The sequence below is a fragment of the Hyperolius riggenbachi genome, chromosome 1 (genome assembly GCF_040937935.1).
Source record: "Hyperolius riggenbachi isolate aHypRig1 chromosome 1, aHypRig1.pri, whole genome shotgun sequence".
Lineage (NCBI taxonomy): Eukaryota > Metazoa > Chordata > Amphibia > Anura > Hyperoliidae > Hyperolius > Hyperolius riggenbachi.
In genome coordinates this window covers 472546115-472563135 of record NC_090646.1, presented here as the reverse complement: position 1 = coordinate 472563135, position 17021 = coordinate 472546115, and the positions used below count along the sequence as shown (strand labels likewise).

The 17021-nt window shown below is 43.0% G+C and overlaps 1 long non-coding RNA gene across 7 annotated transcripts in view; it reads right to left on the bottom strand.

The window, feature by feature from the left end:
• LOC137521583 (uncharacterized) overlaps positions 1-17021 on the bottom strand; it is a 296776-nt gene that overhangs the window by 211712 nt on the left and 68043 nt on the right. The gene's annotated exons all lie outside the window — the stretch shown is intronic.

The following is a 17021-nucleotide window of genomic DNA, read 5'->3' as shown; positions in this document are numbered from 1 at the left end:
TGTTGTCATAGCTACAATAATCGTGTCAGACACTAAGAATGTATCTCAATTTAAAGTGTATGCTTTAAAGGGTATAACTCTTCTTCACATTGTTTTCTACAGACACTAGAGGGCAGGCAGACCTGCAGACACAAACCGAAGAATACTTTTTTCCTCGTTTACAACAATCTTTCCAATAGCACCACAAAGCACAACTAAGCCTGGTACAAACTTTCAATTTTGATTGGCCAATCAAAATTGAACATGTGTACTAAGCTTTAATGTGCATAGTCATTCTATACCGGGAGAGGGTAAACCTTTCACCAGAATAGGCTAAAGCCTGGTATACACCTTTAATTTTGATTGGCTAATTTAACAACCTCCATGTAGTATGAGGGCCAACAGGTTTTGAATACTATGAACAGATTGTGTAGGTAAAGTCTCATACTACATGGAGGTGGTAAAATTGGTCAGTGATTGGCCAATCATAATCTGATGTGTGTAACAGGCTTAAGAAAACATTAGCCAATTTTACCACCTCCATGTAGCATGAGGGTCAGCAGATTTTGATTACTATGAACAGATTCTCATACTACATGGAGGTGATAAAACTGGTCAGTGATTTGCTAATCAAAGTTGAAGGTGTGTACCAGGCCTTAACCTCATGGATATTTCCTCATGCAACGTGTGTGTGTGTGTGTGTGTGTGTGTGTGTGTGTGTGTGTGTGCGTGCGTGCGTGCGTGCGTGCGTGCGTGCGTGCGTGCGTGCGTGCGTTCATAATGGCATAAGTGATAGACAAAATACATATTTGTAACATTGAATAATTTGCCTTTAGCTAATATTCATTTATTTACTACAAGGTTATAGTAGATAAAGGCTCATCATTCTTAAAGGAATCAATCTGGCTGGACTGGCAAGTAACTAGGTAACTGGGACCTCACCATGCTGGCTGTTCACCTAATCTTGACAGTTATGAGCCAGGGAATGAATGTTTATGAAAAGGGTTTTTGAAAGAATCAGGATTTTCCCATACTTAATCACTTCGGTACCAGCAGCCTCTGCCCCCTTAAGGACCAGAGGCTGCTGATACACTAAAACGCAGTATGCCGACGAATCGCCGCAATAATCCGTCGCTCCCGCCGGTCACGCCGCTCTATCCCCGCCGCAGGCTGCTCTCTCTGCAGTCTCTATGACGGCAGAGCGCTGTGCGCCGGTCAGGAGCTGCTTTCATTGGCTCCTGACCCTGTCTCTCAATGTAAGCCAATGGGATTGGCTTACAGAAATGACAGGGCCAGGAGCCAATGAAAACGGCTCCTGCCCGGCTCACAGTGCTCTGCCGTCATAGAGCCGGTAGGGCAGCACATTGCGGCGGGGACAGAGTGGCGAGAGCATCAGGAATGGACGGGGGCGCACGGTTAATGGGACGTAGAGTTTACGTCCGGTCAGAACCGCAGCGCCACCCGCCTGACGTAGATTTATACTGCGGCGGTCCGGAAAAAGTTAAGGTGGGTACACACATCAGATAAAAGTCTTTGGAAAATGAAAGATCACAGAGCAATTTTAGCCCCTTCCAAGTAGTATATGAGCATACTCAACACAGTCTATTCTATTGAGCTGAACTCCCCATCAGATAAAAATCTTTGCAAGATGCTTAAAAAAAGGATGCTGTACACATTCAACAGATCAGTATCTGCAAAAGATTTGTTCCTGCAAAATGCATTTATAGTCTATGATATCTGCAGATCTCATACACACCTTGCTCAGAAAATTATCTGCAGATCTGAAGATCCATCCTGGTGGATCTGATCTGCAGATGATTGTCCGTTAAACAAGGTGTGTATGAGATCTGCAGATATCAAAGAGTATGAACGCATTTTGCAAGAATGGATCTTTTGCAGGAACTGATCTTTTGCAGATACTGATCTGTTGAAATGTCTACAGCATCCTTGTTTTCAGCATCTTACAAATATTTTTATCTGATAGGGAGTTCAGCTCAATAGAATAGACTGTGTGTAGAGTTTGCTCATATACTACATGGAAGGGGGTAAAATTGGTCTGTGATCTTTCATTTTCCAAAGACTTTTATCAGATGTGTGTACCCACCTTTACACCCACACAAGCAGCCAACCTCTGCTGGCTACTGTAGGACTCCCTATAGGCACACACAGACATGGAGTAAATACAGGTTTGAAAATCTTGTCAGACTGCTTGTTTACTGTATTTACAAGTGGTGCTATCAGTGCCTCCCCTTCCTTTGCACATAACACCAGCAGGAGCTGAGTGGTCCTGTTTGTGGAGCATTTCTTGCCTAGAATGTGCTGGAGATGGTAGGATCCTCTCCAGCCTGCACATCTGTCCATCCTCAAGTCTGTGAAGAGCTCAAATTGTGTGCATCTGTTTACGCATTGAGATGGGGGTCCTAAACCGTTACTTATGCCTGTCTCTTCCTCACTTAGTAAGCTGCTTCCACTGGCCAACTTACCACCTCTAATCATGTGATATTGGTGGCAGGACTGTTTGGGCTCCTTTTCTTGTGATAGTTGGACAATGAAGCAGCTTAGAGAAGCAGGAAAGGAACAGGCACCATGTACATCTAAGGTCAGAAAAACACTCAATAGACAGCTGGTCCAATCTCCAGTCAAAATATTAACTAATCTGTGACAAGGACTCAGAAGGTCCCATCTGGTCCCTGAGTTCCTTTTCTCTTTCCAGTTCTCCTCTCATCTAGTGCAGCAGTGGAGACTGTGGTAAGAGTCTCCATCCAGCTATGTTCACCCATCATCACAACTCAGATAATAGCTATGTTACTTAAACCAGCCCCCATATCATACCACTGAGCTGAGTATCAAAACAGCCAGGATTAGCAGACATCTTGGAAAATAGCACTGTGATATCTTCACATGGAGACAAGGTACCTGGTGCAAATAAAGTGGGGCTCTTCCTAGGGAGGAGAGCATCAGTTTTGCTCTCCAAAATAGTTTAGGGCGCTCCAAGTTCTGATTCAGTGTCTTTGTGTTTGCCAAGTAACTCCAAGTTTGATTCATTCCTAAGTTGAGTTACAAACATTTTCCCAGATGTAGGCACGCAATGGCAGAGCTTCTTTTTTTCTGGGTATAATAAGCTCCTTATTTAGCAGATGTCAGCAAAATCATTTTTAATATACCTGATCATAAGCCTATACAATAGTCACTTCCTGCGCCAGTCTTCCATAGCTAGATTCTGGATTGTTCTTAGAAACGTAATGCCTGTGTGCACTGATTTGCAGTCTGGAGAGTGCAGCTTCTCTCCCTCAAACATTATCCACCCCTCTTGTGGTATTGTAGGAATTCATGAGGCAACACATCACTAGCCACTGGCACAAAGCCTCCTGGAAGCAACAACTAATTGAGACATAATTGCTACCTCTATGTGAAAATAAAGGTGCTTGACATTATGGGTGAGTTAAGGACCTTTGTTTATTTTAGATGAGCCTGAAATGTAGCATAAAAACGCTGAATACTCTAGCTACAAGTCATTCACAATATCAGCATCAAATCATTATTTACTTCAGTCGTTGATATATTTCTGGCAATGCTGCAGCATGGATTGCAGGGACACAGAGCACAAAGAACCTTTCAGATCTGCCCACTGAGCAGCTTGCAAGCTAACATCCCTAGCACAGTAATTACTGTGGGAAACCCATACAAATAGGGAAATCCTACCTTCGCCTTTCAGGTAGTGTTCCTGATAAGTAATTTACCTAGCATCAAAGAACTCCAACATCAGAGTGTTCATCACTAACAAAACATGTCTGTGAGGTATACCGTATATTCATTTATTTTTAATTTATAAATGTGTTTATATATTCTACAATCTTCCCCATCAACCCGAAGTAAACAGCGCAAATTATTTTCACATATAATCTTATTTGTGAGAGAAACACTCACACAGCAAAATAAATCTTTAAAGTGCACCTGAACGGAGAAGGATATGGTGGCAGCCATACTTGCTTCATTTTAAACAATACCAGTCGTGCTGATCAGAAGCATCTGATCTGCATGCTTGTTCAGGGTCTAATGCTAGGTACACACCACACAAAAACGCATCGTGTGTACCCAGCATTGTGCTAGGTACACATAATGTAATTTTCTGACAGATTTCCTGTCAGATTGAGTATTTCCAACATGTCCAATCTGATTTCTGATTGATTTTTCGAGCGATTTTCCGTTCACTTCTATGAAAAAATCGTTCATAAATCTGTCCGAAATTGCATTTTGTGTACCTAACATTAGAGGCAGAGAAGCTGCAGGACAGCCAGGCAATGTGCATTGTTTAAAAGGAGATAAATATGTCACCCTCCATATTCCTCTCACTCGCTTTAATGGAAAAAGACACAAAAATTGTGAACTTAATTTGATTAACGTCTTTATTTTTAAAATTCTTTATCTGTGTTCTTCTGCTCTTGTTTTAGCTTTAGAGCTGGTTTACAATGAATGTGCTATATCATCACATTTGCTGCTGCCCAGAGGTGTTGCTGATACAATGTAATGACAATGCATCGGTTGCAGCAGACAATGGTCTGCTGTATGCATTATCAGTGTACTAGTGCATTATGCAGTCCATTGCCATTACATTAAAAGTTAATTGCATAGATTGGAACTTGCAGTGTAATGGATGCGCCAAAACAGCGCATTCAGTGTAAACTGGCCCTTATTCAAGAACAATTGGCCCACCATCCATCTCTGCTGCACGCCTACCACCAAAAAAGTAGAACCCCAAAGCAGCATATCTGAATCTCCCTAAAAGGATTCCAGTTGGCCTAGACAAATGAACCAATTGGGATCCAAAGCAGTAAAGCCACTGAAAACCTCCATTCCTCAGGACCAATATGGTCAATACCTCAATGGCAAATTCAAAAATACTGACCCCAAGTTAGGGGTGAGCTCAAATTTTCACTAAAGTAATTTTCCCTTTGAAATTAGCATTTTTGCCTAGCTAGATTCTTTTTCCGAAAATATAATAGAATTTTCACTAGATGGTAATTTTGCAAGAACTTTTAAAAAAATGTGTTCTTTTGTACCCACCGGCTTCAATGCATTTGGAAATAAGTGTTTTTTTGTGCATATACTCATCTGGGCACAAACGTCTTCAGCGCAATAGGTGAAAATGTGTTTTAGCATGCACACCCATAAATGTTCGCTCATATACTCATCTGTGCGACAATGGGCTTGATTCACAAAGCGGTGCTAACTGTTAGCACGCCTGTGAAAACCCCCTTAGCACGTCTAAACAAGCTTTTCGCACGCAAAACTTGCGAGTGCAGGGTGCTACGCGCGAAGTGCCCTTTAAAGCCTATGGGACTTAGCGCGCGCATATGACTTTGCGTGCGCAAAACTTTGTGCGCGGTACTTAGCGCGCGATCTGATTAGCACCCTTAGCACCCTGGTTAGCGCGCCTAAAGACTTTAGACGTGCTAAGTAGGTTGGCACCGCATAGTGAATCAAGCCCAATGTGCTTTCAATGTTCATAGACTTTAATGAATTTGGTGACAACGGGCACAATCAAATTCATCTTTTTGCCTTGGTGATATTTTCACATCTTATCAATAAAATGCTTTTTATTTTTTTTATAAGAGAATATTTCTAGAATTTTTTTTTTCAACATTGGCTCTAAAAAAATAGCGGCAATCAAAAAAAACAAACAATTAAAACAACAAAAAAGCGCATAGCATAGTTACAATACAAGGCATGGAAAATTCAGGCATTACATACTGTAGATTAATTTTGAACGCATACGCATAGCGCATTAAAGCAACATAATATATTAAAATATTCTGTGGAACAGACAGCGTCAAAGGCACTCAAACAGAATTAAATAAAATCACCCATGATCATATGCTCAATTTATTATATCCTGAACTGAAATATTTATATCTAAATTTGAGATTGTGGTGTAGGAAGAGTCGACCCAAACTGACCGTATCTTAGCGAATTTGTTAAAGTATCCATACATCTAGCGATGTATGGGCAGATTCTACCAAGAGACAAATCTCACTCATAATCGAATGCGAAAAAGGCTAGGCCTGTTGTTGAAACAAAATTAGCTGGCGGCGGGGGACCGCAGGATCCGTGAGTGACTGCGAGAGCACGAGACTGCTGCACGGGGCTGGCAGAAGCCCCAGGTGAGTAAAACAGATTTTTGTTTTTCTTTATCAATGGCTTAAGTATCCATTTTAGAATGCTCACTTCTCGTGTTATCGTCAGCCACGCTCAAACTCACAGATGTAGAGAAGATGTAGTGTAGCCACAGAAGCCTTTGAATCTGAAAGAACTTTTCTGGATTCTTCTGAAGAAACAAAGAGGAAGCAGATTTATTTGGTTTAATTTAAAGCAGAAATAATGTCAAGTAGTTAAAGTAGCCCACGTTATAGCAAAGTAATAGATGTAACACTGTAGGGCCTGAGGCCTGTTTCCACTACACACGGATTCTGGATGCAGAAAAACTGACTTTAATGAATGCCTATGGGCCTTTTTCCATGAAACACGATTTTTCAGACGCAGATTTCTGCATCATGCGTCCATTTTCAAATAAAATGAACACGTTAGTGGAAACAGACCCATAGTCAGTTTTTCCACATCCAGAATCCGAGTGTAGTGGAAACAGGCCCTAAATAGCCACATCCAGAAAAACTGATGCAGAGCTGATGCAGAACTAGTGGAAATAGGCCCAGCTACATACAAATGATGGAATACCGCTCAGAATAATAGTTTGTGATTGTATACAATGAACAGAGGTGCCAAAAGTATAAAATTAGATTAAATGAGTTTAAAAACCAACTTAAATGGCAAAAATGAAGGAGGTAGTAGTGGTCTTACCTCCCTCAAGCAGACACGACAACGACTGCAATTCAGACAGTCAAACACATTTATTAGAAACTCCCCCAAAAAGTTTTGCAACGCGTTTCGCAGGCTCAATCCCGCTTTATCAGGAAATACAGGGAGGAGTATCAAGCGATCTGCACAAGGATTCAGTCGTTTCTGATATTATTGTCGGATCTGACTGGATTAGCTGCCTGCTTGTGTCTGGTATTATTCAGACACTACTGCAGCCAAATAGATCAGCAGGACTGCCAGGCAACTGGTATTATATAAAAGGAAATAAATATGGCAACCTCCATATTCTCACTTCAGTTGTCCCTATGTTGGGATATAGGATACATCCATACGCATACTACATTTTCTCCCAAGACAATCATAAAAGATCGTCTCAGACAGTGAAAACCTGGAATGTGTACCTAACTTTGCTTTTTTGAAAAGATACTATTTTGCATATGTTGTCTATAAAGTTATTGCAGAGCATTCCTATGGAAGCCATTGTTTACGGACGGTGGACCTCCCTCTGTGCCTGTGCACACTGATGACCAAAGAGTGTGGACCAGCACAATCTTGATACATATCTCAGTGAACCTATTGTTAGCCACTGGTTTCCGTGTATGGGTATTGTTTACATTTCTATAGTCCAGGCCCTCCCACAGACCAATGTCATTGTCTACAGTTTTGTCCCTCTTAAAATCCTCTTTCATTACAAGTTTCACCTAGAGCCATATAGGCTTTAGATGAAACTTCTAATGAAAGAGAGCTGTGAGCACAAACTCTGCAGCAGTACTTGCAAGCAAAATGCGTTACAATCTACTCTAATGGAAAAACAAACTGATTTGAAAAGTTTAGTTCCACTTTTATGAATGGTGACAATGGAATGGATGCACTAAACAGTGGTAATATTGCTGTGCACGGCAATATTACTGTTAGTAATATCAGCATGTATCACACGTAATGCTATTACCGTGGCCCATGGAACTCACGTAGCGTGAGTGTTGCTACCATGACGCCTGTTACTAATGAGCATTACCATTGGTAACACGCGTTACCTTAGCAACATTCCCGCTACTTAAGTACAGCAGATCACGCTAATAGTGTAACTCACAGTACATGATGCCGATAGTGATGGTAGTTTTTGCCATGGGTTGTGTGCGTACAGCAATATCACCACAGCTTAGAGCATCAACCTCATTATCACTGAGTCTCGATTCACACTGTAATGCAAAACAGGCAATGACGGCTACCCCTCATATTCCACCAAATAGCCATAGAAACAAATACCCAGTTAACCATTCGTAGTCAAATCATACCTGCAAGGCCCATCTATAGCGGTCTCTCTCAGTATATAACAGAGGATTTATATGCATGGATGGACCACAGGTGGTCATAAAAATCAGAGGCAATTGGTCCAATTGTCTCTGATTTTTATGACCACCTGTGGTCCATCCATGCATATAAATCCTCTGTTATATACTGAAATAGACCGCTATAGATGGGCACCAGATGTGGTTGAAAGATCGATCCCTCACAGATCAAATCCTTCCACACTGTACAATGCAGTGCAACGCTAGCGGGCAACTATGGGCAGTTGATCTATCGCCACTCCTGACCCACGACTGATCGATATCTTCCATCAGGTGCGATCAACCAATTCGATTAATTTTTGGCTGGCAGCATAGATTTCTAGAAGATTCGATCACAGTGATTGAATCTGCCAGGAATAGAAGGAAAATTCAATAAGGGCCCATTCACACTGGGGCAATTAGTGGCCGTTTACCACTAATCGCCGAATCACTGGCGATTGCTAGCACTTTTTAAAGCGCTAGTGCAATGTAAAGTATATGCCAGTGATTTGCAGCATTTTTCTGCATTTTTAGAGCGATTGCAATGTATTTAAAACGCGAATCGCAATGTGCAGTGATTTTTTTTTGCATTTAACGTGAAAAAAATTGCTGTGGCAAAACCCTAGTGATAACCGCTAGTGTTTTGTAATTGACATTGTAAACGGGCCTTAGTGTATGGCCACCCTTACACTGAACTCCTTATCTTCTGACTTATCCAACCACATGAAAAATCCTGCAGCCCATTTAACCCTGTAACTGATTACCCCTCATCTCCTTCCTTCCAATGACTCATAGCCTAGTAATCACTGTTTCTCTAGTGGGTCCCCCTCCATAGACTTACATTGGCAAAAAACCTTTTGGAATTGCTGGCGATCCAAAAATGCTCCCAAAAGCGCTCATGCGTGTCCCAGGCCTCAAACCATAGCTTGGAGGAAGTCTATACTAATATCAGACAGTTATGCAAGGCAGCTTGGATTAGGCAACATTCATTTGATGCGGGCACCATGGGGCCAAAGTTGATCCCTGGTTTGAATGCCAGCTGGGGCACTATCTGCACAGAGTTTGCATGTTCTTCCTGTGTCTGTGTGGGTTTACTCCCACATCACAAAAACATACAGATAGGTTAATTGGCTTCCCACTAAAATTGGCCCTAGACTACAATGGACATAGGACTATGGTAGATATTGAATTGTGAACTCCTCTGAGGGACAGTTAATTTATAAGACTATATACTCTGTAAAGTGCTACAGGAGGCGAGGCTATATAAATACTACATAATAAAAAATAATGATAATTACCCACACTGCCACCACATCTGGGAGCTTAGCAATATCATAATCATTTCACTTTTTAAAAGCTTGTGGTGTTTTATTGCTATCTTAACTAGGATAACCTCTCCCTTCCTTGTCTTCTGATGTGGGGTGCCAGATAAAATGTCTGCTCATAACATTTATCTGGCAGTCCTATCTTAGTACTGGTCACTGTGTTGAGCTCTGGACAGTGTCAGATACAAAAGTCTTGGCATGTGGGGGATGGTTCTTCCTTATCACTTGGAAACATGTTTGTTTCTAACTTGCCCCCTGTGCTAAACCATCTGTTACCTGTTTGTTTCCCATTTCTTGTGAAAAAGCAATCATCACTACCTAAGGCTAGCATCCATCCACATTGCAGGCCTGTCAGAAACAATGATCCTAACTTGTTTGATTGTTTGAAGGTTTATTCTGCTGGAAATACTTTTTTTTTCCTTTTGTTGCGGGTTTTTCGAAATTCTGAAAAGATGGAAGTGCAAGTGCGAAGAGGAAAACAAAGTGAAAATGCTGTAAAACATTGTTGCTAATTTTAATAATTTTAATAATTTTTCTCGTCTGACCACTGCCAGTGCAATCCGGCATTTTTATCCAAAACATTGATGCACTTGTGAGGTCTTTTGCAAGATTGTGCAATCAACATACTGTCATCAAATTGTCCTCATTGTGGAAGATTGTTAGCTATCATCTTTGGAAACCTACACACATATTGCACACTTCCAAATATATACACATGCTCGTACAAAATTAACGAATGACGGGTCGACCAAGAACCGTGTACAAAAAAAGGCCATGTAGACCGATACGTCCTGGTGGATCAGTTTGGATGATAATCTGTTAGTCTTCCATATCAAACAATAACAAATGATCACTCCATTTAAAGTATTTATGTGTGGCAAAGTTTGGACTTCCGGGTCCTCATTTTCACGTTTCGTCTGATCGGATTGGCAGAGCGTCGTTGAATTCAACTGTGTTCCAACGCCATTCAGTTATTAAAAGCTGTCATGAATCGCTCCTTTTTAAAAAGAGTGATCGAACGTCTGCACAGAGCTTAACTGTATTAATCTAACACAAACACAGAACATTTATATCGCGCTTTTCTCCTGGCGGACTCAAAGTGCCAGAGCTGCAGCCACTAGGACGCGCTCTATAGGCAGTAGCAGTGTTAGGGTGACTTGCCTAAGGTCTCCTACTGAGTAGGTGCAGGCTTACTGAACAGGCAAATTCGAACCCTGGTCTCCTGTGTCAGAGGCAGAGCCCTTAACCATTACACCATCCAGCCACCATAATGCCAATAGATCTGTTTTGTTTAGCCCAAAATTCTGTTCAAGAGAACAGCAAAAATAGGAAGGCACCGTCTAGCGGACTGCTGGGTGGGTTTATGCTTTAACTTCCAATGCTGTGATTTAGAAAATCTCTGTGTCAATTTGGTGATAATTTTTTTCAGGGGCGTAGCTACCATGTATGGGACCTCCCTGCAAAAATAGATTGCATGGGGCCCCTAGGTCCAAAGCCCCCCCAAGGGACCAGGCAGGCAGCCAGCAAACAAACATCCCCAACACCCCCTCCCACCATGCAGAGTAGCCAGTGTAATATTACCTGCTTCCAGTGCAGCAGGTCTCCTCCATGCATCACAGCACACTCTCTCTGCTGCCATTACCGGATCCCTATACATGACCAATGGGATCAGGAGCTCGGGGAAGGGCAGCAGAGAGTGCTGCTGTGGTGCACAGAGATTTATGGTTTTGGAAGCAGGTAAATATAATCAAATCAAATCAAAGATAGCTTTATTGGCATGACCAAGATTCATTACAGGTATTGCCAAAGCAAGGGGAAAAGGGGGACATGGGAGGGGGTGGGGTAGGGGGACAGTGATTAAGCAGTCTGTGGACATTTTTTTTTAGGTTTACAGTTCCGTTATGCTCCTCTCAGTCTGTGGCATGCTGTGACATAGTGTGCAGCGATTGTCACTGTGGATTCCTCTTCTCCTAGAAGGATATATGTTTTTCTCTCGTCTTCTAGTGTGAGAAAGTCTGGGAATAGTTCCAACAATTTCTTAAAGTTAGTGTCCCTGGTTGCAGTATATTTGGGGCAGTGCAATAGGAAGTGGCTTTCATCCTCAAGGGTCTTCTGCTCACAGTTTTGGCATAGTCTCTCCTCCCTGGGTTTGTACGTCTGTCTGTGTCTCCCAGACTATTTCGAGGTTGTGAGCACTCAATCTGTAGACACTCGGGATTTTCCTCTCTTGAGAGTTTTGCAGCTTTTCCAGGTATGGGGCCATTTTATATTCTCTTTGTAGAGACTGGTATATGGTTAGCTTTTGTGACTGTTTTATTTCACTCCTCCATTTTTCCACATAATCTTCTTTGCTCTTAGCTGTGGTGTTTTATCTGGACTTTTGTTATGACCCGTGGGTCTGGTGTTGGAGGGAGTATAGAGCTGACCACGACTTTCAGTGCACACGGCTTTTCTTGGTCTTCATTGTGCAGCATGGCTTTGTAGTGGGGTGAGTCGGGGCTGCTGCTCTGTAGGTGGGCCCAGAAGGACAACACTCTCTTCTGTATCTCAAGCAGTAATGGGAATCTCCCCAACTCAGCTCGGCAGGCATTGTTTGAGGTACTCTGATGGACATGGAGAAGGTGTTTGCAGAACTCAAGGTGGAATATTTCTGTTGGGCTGGTTTCCATTTTGATTGGTCTGGGTAGGTGGTGGGCCCCATCAGGGCCGGGCCGAGGCATAGGCTGGAGAGGCTCCAGCCTCAGGGCGCAGTGTAGGAGGGGGCGCAGAATTCATTCAGCTGTCATTCCTAATTGTGTTTGAAGCAGAAAGAAATAAGAAAAGGGGATACATGGCAGTGATTGCAAGCCAGATAACTAGATATTAAGGTGTTGGGGAGGTTGCGGGCCCTGTGGTGCCTCTTAGTCTAATAGCAATCAGTGTTTGATGGCTCGGGTGGCAGGGATGGAGGGGCGCACTTTGGTGTCTCAGCCTTGGGTGCTGGAGGACCTTGTCCCTGCTCTGGGCCCCATACTTCAGTTCCATACAGTAGGATTGGAGTGATGACTCTGTCAAATACTTTCAGGCAGACCTTTACTGGTGGTTTGATGTGGTACAGTTCTTTCCTGATGGCATAGAACGTTCGGCATGCTTTGGCTTTTAGGGCTTCCATGGCTGACTTAAGGCTTCCTGATTGGTTGATTTCCAGACCAAGGTAGGTATATTTATCAGTTCTGCTGATTTCACAGTCCTCGAGTATAAAGGATGGGCTCTGGGCTGACCTGTTTTTCCTCTGGAACACCATGGTTTTGGTTTTCTTTAGATTAATGGGGAGTGCCCATGTTGTGCTAAATTTCTCCAGGATTTCTAGGCTGTCTTGTAGACCTTCTTTAGTTGGTGATAGCAGTAAGAGGTCATCTGCGTACAGTAAGAATTTCACTGTTGTGTCATGCAGGGTGAGTCCTGGTGCTCCATGTACTACTCTGCATGCAAGGGAAGAGGAGGGGCCCCCAATGTCCCTGCAAGGACTAAGGTTACCCCTATGCTTCCCCCCTCCCTTGGGAAACACATCTAGTCGCACGCAATTCAGGCACTGTCCAGTCCCCTCCATGTTAAAAAAAAAAAATCAGCGGTACACAATCTTGTCATCTTAGGTTATCTCAAAAAGGTTATTCATCAGTGTTCTTTTGCATCAACAGTTACAGACATGACAAATGCTGGCCAGTACAAGTGAAGTGAAGAGCTACATCCAATAAAGATAGTCAATAGTGGCCGAAACTACAGAAAGAAATACGGTAGTTCAGTAGCAATTCATGCATTATTCATATAGCACTATTAAATCTCATCTGATTTCTGTAGAAATCTTAAATTATGTACAGACATGAGGTTTTCATCGGCTGCAATGATCGATCATGACCATTTTGTATGGAAATATAAGGTGTATTTAGGTGTCACCAGATGTCTCTGGCCTCCCCTCCAGTAACCCACCAGGACAGATCACACTCACACAGTTCATTAAGTTACTGCAATAACTTCAAAGTACTTTCTCCCAATGAAGTGCTGCAAACACATTCCCCCTCCCACAGATGCACACCCTCTCCACAGAGCAGAACAAGCGTCTTGGCTGGGAGCAGAGCAGCATGTCTCTCTAGCCCTCATTCCTAAACTGACACCATTTTGGGTGACAAAAGCTTGAAGTATGGCTATGTAGAACAAAGCTGTAAGGTGTGGCACATCCCCTCGGAGTGAGTCAGAATCCCAGGCAATACCCTCACAGTCCAGTAATGCTGCGTTTGCAATGGAAACCAAATGTCACTGGACGTGTGCTCCGCTTGTCATACAAGAAGGAACAGTTCAAAGTTTAACTCAAAAAGAGAACAGCAGCGTGCACCTTCCGTCCAAGGCTTTATTTCTGTACAGTGACAATAAACAGTGGCAATGTTGCCACTGTTTATTGTCACTGTACAGAAATAAAGCCTTGGACGGAAGGTGCACGCTGCTGTTCTCTTTTTGAGTTAAAAGCTTGAAGTATGTACCTAGCCTTGACTGGAAATAACTTGCTAGTACTGTATTGTATTGTTCTAGGCATTATAAAACTACGAACCCGCTGGCTGACCACCGATCAGCTGACATTTTCTGCTGTTTCAAATCACACTAACCAATACAGTGTATGACGCCAATCAGAGTTATCATACCTCCCAACTTTTTCAGATGTGAAAGAGGGACACTTTAAGACACACCACTGCCACACCTCTAATCACACCTCCACCACACCCCTATCCACATATATACCACTAACAATTCATAGCACAAGATGTAATTTTAGAATTCAAACAACACTACACCTTTCTATTATCACTAGTTTTTCTTCATTTTATCATTTGAAATTAAGAAATATATACATTTAGGGGAAGGCAATAAAGTTTAGAGCCAATTAAACACATTTTTCAATAGCAAAAAAATAAATATTTTACACAAATCTGTTCATCAGTCCTGAAAGAGGGACAAATAAGAGAGAAAAGGGGCTTTGGTTTTGAAAATGGGACTGTCCCTCCGAAAAAGGGACAGTTGGGAGCTATGGAATTTCATTTAACCTGCCTTACCCGAGGTGAGAGTGATATGGAGGCTGCAGTATTTATTTACTTTTAAAGAATACCAGCTGCCTGGCAGTCCTACTGATCTTCTGGCATCAGTAGTGTCTGAGTTACAACCCTGAAACAAGCATGTGGCCAATCTAGTCAGACTTCAGTCAGAGCATCTGACTTGCATGCTTGTTCAGGGTCTACGGCAAAACGTATTATGCCTGGTACACACCATGCAATTTCCCATCAGGAGGACAGATTTAATCGATTATTTCTGTCAGGTTTGATCTGAATTCACTTCTATACAAAATCGATCAGAAAAATGATTAGAAATCAGATTGGACCTGTTGGAAATAATCGATTCAACCAGTCTGACTGGAATTTGCATGGTGTGTACCAGGCATTAGAGACACAGGATCAGGTGGATAGCCTTAAAAGTAAATAAATATGGCAGCCTCCATATCACTCTCACCTCGGTCTTCCTTTAAACATTAACCTATTTATGGCAGGGTATCTTAAAGGGACACAACCTCCCTAGCGTTCTGGACGAGCTAGGCTCGTCCAGAGACGCCGGAGGTCACCGCTCAGGCCCCGCTGGGCCGATTTGAATATTTTTTTTTTTAAACACGCAGCAAGCACTTTGTTTGCTACGTGCCTTAACCGCTCGCCGCCGCTCGCCGTGATACAGGGCCCCCACAGCCGAGACCCCGTGCGCTGCCTGGCCAATCAGTGCCAGGCAGCGCTGAGGGGTGGATCGGGGTCTCCCTGTGATGTCACAACATCACTGACGTCGATCACGTCACGACGTTCGTCGCCATGGTGACGGGGGAAGCCCTCAACGTAATCCTGTTCAGAACGGGATTTCCGGACGGGCTATTGCGTCGGCGGCGATCGGAGGGCAGGGACGCCGCAGGGAGGGGGGAATCATGTAGCTAGCTTTAGGCTAGCTACATGAAAAAAAAAATGTGCAAAAAACGTGTTCGCGGCCGCAGGGCCGCGGGAATCAGAACGCCAGGCAGGTTTTTAAGTCATCCCAAAAAAATTAGTTTTACTCACCTGGGGCTTCCAATAGCCCCCTGCAGCTGTCCGGTGCCCACGCCGTCTCCTACCGATCCTCCTGTTCACCACCGGCAGCCACTTCTGGTTTCGGCGACAGGAGCCGACAGGCTGGGAACGCCAGTGATTCTTCGCGTTCCCGGCCACAATAGCGCCCTGTATGCTGCTATAGCATATATATTATACCATGTAGCAGCATAGAGGGTGCTATTGCGGCCGGGAACGCGAAGAATCACTCGCGTTCCCAGCCTGTCGGCTATTGTCGCCGAAACTGGAAGTGGCTGCCGGCGGGGACAGGAGGATCGGAGGGAGACGGCGAGGGCACCTGACAGCTGCAGGGGGCTATTGGAAGCCCCAGGTGAGTAAAACTCATTTTTTTGGGATTACTTAAGTGACCCTTTGAGTATGCTTTTTCCTATGAATTCCTTATAATCACATTTCTGTGCCTTTTCATTTGTAGCGCAATGATTTTGTGCATCCCATTCCCACCAGTGTTTAATCTTCAGTACTAAGATGTTTTCTAATTTTCTGCTTGAAAGTACTACATTCTGTGTCTATTTCTTTAGATGTCCAGGCATCCAACAGTGCAAAGGCCAAAGTGTGTACCTGTCATACAGCAATCCGTTTCCTTTCATTGTTGTAAATCTAATTGGTTGCTTTGGGGTGCTGAGCACTACAGCTCATTCCATCACATTGTTTTATTCAGGTCTAGACTGGGATATATTATTATGCCTAATCCTTTAACATTCCTGTCAGGCCTTGCCTGTCCCTGACTTCTGACCACTTTCTCATGTCTATGAAAAGCTTTCAGAGGTTCTCAGCTGAGTATTTCCTCCATGCTGAGTATCATCCTCCCCCATCCCTCTATCCACTTATCTATCACTCATTTAGATAATCCCAGATGGTTCTTGTTCTTCCCACTGACAGACTTGGAGAAGAAGAAAAACAAGAAGCATTTACCACCTGAAATCTTTGACAACTTCATACAGTATGAGGTCAACCCATGACACTTGGACAGCCAGAGGTACAGAGTGCTGTCAGCAGATTGATAATAAATGTTGAATATGGTTTACTCTCCCTGGGGAGGTTTTCAATTATTTTTAATTGTTCTCAGAACTGGAGGAGAACACAATTTAGGTGAGGAAAGGTTGTAGTAAGTTTGCTAAACTAAAATATTTAACTCGTGGAAAGATTCATCATGGGAAACCACATTTGCTCACTTAAAGCTGAATTATTGCAAATACAGTAACTCCTGTTTTAAGAAGGCAAAGTTACATTTAGCATTGTTTTTTACAGCAACAGGGTCCAGCCATACTATGCCAGGAAAAAAAACAACACATATATAAGTAGATAACTACTTGTTCTATTTACATAACAGATGTATTGTACTGTCCACGTTT